Here is a 4,618-nt window from a genome sequence, read left to right on the forward strand (position 1 = left end):
GACCAGGCGCAGTGACTCACACCTATAATCTCAGCACTTTGGGAGGCTGAGGCAGGTGGATCATGAGGTCAGGAGATCCAGACCACCCTGGCCAACATGGTGAAAGCCCTTCTCTCCTAAAAACACAAAAAATTAGCCGGGCGAGGTGGCGGGCGCCTGTAGTCCCAGCTACTCGGGAGGCTGAGGCAGGAGAATGGCGTGAACCCGGGAGGTGGAGCTTGCAGTGAGCCAAGATCACGCCACTGCACTCCAGCCTGGGTGACAGAGCGAGACTCCATCTCAAAAATAAATAAATAAATAAATAAATAAATAAATAAATAAATAAATAAAATAATTTTTTAAAATTGCAATACATAATTTACACAAAAGCAATGCTATCACCTCCCCTGTGTGGGCTCGGGAGAGGACTGGGCCATTCTCCTCAGAGAGAAGCGGGGTGGCTCGTAGGAAAGCAAGGGACTTCCTGTAACAGTGCATCTCACAACGTCTGGAATGACTATTTTAAAAAAGAACAATGTGTCATCAAAGTCCTCGGCCACATTGTAGAACTTTGGGGGATGCTTGCTCCAACCGACAGCTGTCACCTTCACTGTTCCAGTTTTTAAATCCTGAGTCAAGCCAAAAACAAAACCAAAAACAAACAAACAAAAAAAGCATGCCCATCTTATCTTGTTTTCCACGCAAGGTTTTGTCAAGAAAGAGTGTGATGCGGCTAAGTCACAGTCCGCCTAGAAGCATTTGCGGTGGATGACGGAGGGGCCGGACTCGTCATACTCCTGCTTGCTGATCCACCTGTGCTGGAAGGTGGACAGCGAGGCCAGGATGGAGCCGCTGATCCGCGCCGAGCACTCGCACTCCAGAGCAGCGATGATGTTGATCTTCATCGTGCCGGGAGCCAGGGCGGTGATCTCCTTCTGCATCCTGTCGGTAATGCCAGGGTGCCTGCTGGCGCCTCCAGATGGCACTGTGTTGGCATGCAGATCTTTGCGGACGTCCATGTCACACTTCATGAAGGAGCTAAAGGTAGTTCCGTGGATGCCACAGGGTTCCATGCCTGAGGGGGAAATGAGGGCCAGCCTCAGCTTCCGCAGCACCAAGGTTGGAGGGCCCCAAGGGTGACCCTCACGTGGGCAGGGCCAGGAGGGGGTCTCCACTCACCCAGGAAGGAAGGCTGGAAGGGCGCCTCGGGCCATCGGAACCACTTGTTGCCGGTGGTGATGACCTGGCCATCAGGCAGATCGTAGCTCTTCTCCAGGGAGGAGCTGGTGGTCGCCGTGGCCGCCTCCTGCTTGAAGTCCCGGGCAACATAGCACAGCTTCTCCTTGATGCCACACACGATCTCCCATTCGGCCGTGGTGGTGAAGCTGTAGCCATGCTCAGTGAGATCTTCATGAGGTAGTCGGTCCGGTCCCAGCCAGCCAGGTCCAGACACAGGATGGCATGGGGGAGGGCTCAGCCCTCGCAGATGGACACCGTGTGGGTGACCCTGTCGCTGGAGTTCATCACAATGCCAGTGGTATGGCCAGGGGCATGCAGGGACAGTACGGCCTGGATGGCCACGTACATGGCCAAGGTGTTGAAGGCCTGAAACATGATCTGGGTCATCTTCTGTCTGTTGACTTTGGGGCTCGGGGGTCCTCGGTCAGCAACACCGGGTGCTCCTGCAGCTCGTTGTAGAAGGTGTGGCACCAGATCTTCTTCATGTCATCCCAGCTGGTGATGATGCCATGCTCGATGGGGTACTTCAGGGTCAGGATGCCTCTTGCTCTGGGCCTTGTCACCCACATAGGAGCCCTTCTGACCCATGCCCACCGTCACGCCTTGGTGTCTGGGGCACCCCACGATGGAGGGGAAGACGGCCTGGGGGACATCATAGCCCGCGAAGCTGGCCTTGCACGTGCCAGAGGTGCTGTCTATGACAAGCAAGATGATATTATCATCCATGGTGAGCTGGATGGGTGTGGACGACGGCAGGTGTGGAGGGCGGCAGGTGTGGACGGCGGCAGGTGTGGACGACGGCAGGTGTGGAGGGTGGCAGGTGTGGAGGGTGGCAGGTGTGGAGGGCGGCAGGTGTGGAGGGCGGCAGGTGTGGACGGGGGGCAGGTGTGGAGGGCGGCAGGTGGGGATGGGGGACAGGTGTGGACGGGGGGCAGGTGTGGAGGGCGGCAGGTGTGGACGGGGGACAGGTGTGGACGACGGCAGGTGTGGACGGGAGGCAGGAGTGGACGGGGGGCAGGTGTGGACGATGGCAGGTGTGGACGACGGCAGGTGTGGAGGGCGGCAGGTGTGGACGACGGCAGGTGTGGACGGGAGGCAGGTGTGGACGGGGGGCAGGTGTGGACGACGGCAGGTGTGGACGACGGCAGGTGTGGAGGGCGGCAGGTGTGGACGACGGCAGGTGTGGAGGGCGGCAGGTGTGGACGACGGCAGGTGTGGACGGGAGGCCGTGTGGAGGGTGCCACAGGGCAGATGTGGTCTCAACCTCTCCTCCTTTTTCTAACTTCATAAGTGAGATGATTCGCTCCTTAATTCCCCCCTCTCCTCTTTTCCAGTTTAAAGCTATTGGTTTTCCTGGAAGCACCCTCCATATGTGCCTGTTCCACACTTGCAGAGTCAGCCAACTCCAGGCGGAAAACGTAGTTTGTATGACGAAGGCTCTGTCCGTACTGAACATGTCCATGTTCTCTCCTTGTTATTGTTCCCTAAACAATACAGCATAGCAACTCTTTATGTTGCATTTACATCACGTTAGGTGTGGTAAGTCACCTAAAGATGATATGAAGTAGACAGAAGGATGTGTGTAGGTTATATACAAATACAACAGCATTTCACACCAGGAACCTGAGCGCCCGTGGACTGGGGTATGTGTGGGAGGTCCCAGAACCCGTCCCCACTGATCCTGAGGGACGACTGTTTGCTTGAGCAGCATCTTTGAGCTCTGATAGTATTTTCTGCTTTCATTATGGATTAGTTCTGAATTTGATGTAATTTCCAAGATGATTTATCCTTTGATCTCCAGCTATTTTAGAATGCCCTTTTTCATGTTTAAAAATGCATTTAGGTCATCTTGTTGTTGTTTGGGTTTTCTAATTTATTTGCAATCTGATCAGAGACAGGGGTCAACATGATGCAAATTGATTGGCGTTTATGAGACTTACTTTACGGGCTGATAGGTAGTCAGTTGTTACAAAGGTGAGCCTGGGCGGAACTCGAACTCTCCAACAGTTGGATCCTGGCAGCTCCACTGGTCTGTTAGATCAGGCTGGTAAATGGTGGTATTAAATCATCCGTATCAGTTTGGGCTCCAGAAATTGCAAGTGGCTGATGTCAGACTAACTCTCTGCAGAAAACAATGATAAATTCTGGACAACGTATTTTTAAAAACTATTTAAAGGAACTAGTGAGCCATTGAAACCAGGAAGAAATGGATAGGATTCAATGTGAGGGAAAAGGCTGGGCCAAGGTCACATTTTGGGGGTTTCTGTCCCAAGGGCATACTCCAGCCCCCTGAGCCAGGCTGCGGGACTTCAAGCAGCCAGGGCGAATTTCACTGGAGTTGGGGGTCAGAGGATGAGGGGGTTGGGGTGAGGAAGGAAATCTCAGCTAGGAGGGATCCACAGGGAGGGGACATCCAAATCTTCATCAAACTCATTCCAAATCTTAGGCCTCTGACCCCAAAAACCAAATCTGCACGGAGAGAACTCAAGGAGCCCGGCGAAAGCGGCAGCTGGAAAGGTAACCACCTTCATCAAGGACACGTGACGCTCAGCCTCCGAGTCACACCGGGGTTGGGAGGTGTGATAACTGCCTTGGACGTCTGTCAAGACCCCAAGGGTCATGCCTTAGGGGCACAGAGTAAGCTCCAAGATAGGATGTCCCCCGAGACACATCTACATATCCCGACAGCTCTTAAAGAACTCGAATTTATAATTAAAAAGCTCCCAAATAAGAAATCTCCAGGCCCAGCTGGTCTCCCTGGAGGTTTCCATTCAACATTGAAAAAGAATGAGGCCAGGCACAGTGGCTCATGCCTGTAATCCCAGCACTTTGGGAGGCCGAGGCAGGCGGAACACCTGAGGTCAGGAGTTCAAGACCAGCCTGGCCAACATGGTAAAATCCCGTCTCTACTAAAAAATACAAAAAATCAGCCAGGCATGGTGGCACATGCCTGTAATTCCAGCTACTTGGGAGGCTGAGGCAGGAGAATCACTTGAACCCAGAAGGCAGAGGTTGCAGTGAGAAGCTCTCACACCATTGCACTCCAGCCTGGGTTACAAGAGTGAAACTCTGTCTCAAAACAATAAATAAATAAATAAAAAGAATGAAGATAAATTCTATGCAATCTCTTCCAGGAAACAGAAGAGGAGGAGGCATTTCCTAGCTCATTTATGAAACCAGCATTAGTGTGATGCCAAGATGTTCAAACGTTTAAAGAAGTCTTATAGGCTGCTGTATCTTAACCCAGTGGAAATTAGAAACCAAATTAATCAATTTTAAAAAGATCTAGAAAAGTTCCCACATATTTGACCAAAAAAAAAAAATCACATAGGAAATTCGAAAACATCTGATCCAAATAAAAATGAAAACACAATGCATCAAAATTTGTGAGGTGTAGTTA

The 4,618-nt window shown here is 51.9% G+C and overlaps 1 pseudogene; it reads right to left on the bottom strand.

The window, feature by feature from the left end:
* Window positions 1-728: 728 nt before the first annotated feature.
* LOC112606880 lies at window positions 729-1,947 on the bottom strand (annotated as a pseudogene).
* Between the last annotated feature and the right edge of the window lie 2,671 nt (window positions 1,948-4,618).

The sequence above is a fragment of the Theropithecus gelada genome, chromosome 14 (assembly GCF_003255815.1).
Source record: "Theropithecus gelada isolate Dixy chromosome 14, Tgel_1.0, whole genome shotgun sequence".
Classification (NCBI taxonomy): domain Eukaryota; kingdom Metazoa; phylum Chordata; class Mammalia; order Primates; family Cercopithecidae; genus Theropithecus; species Theropithecus gelada.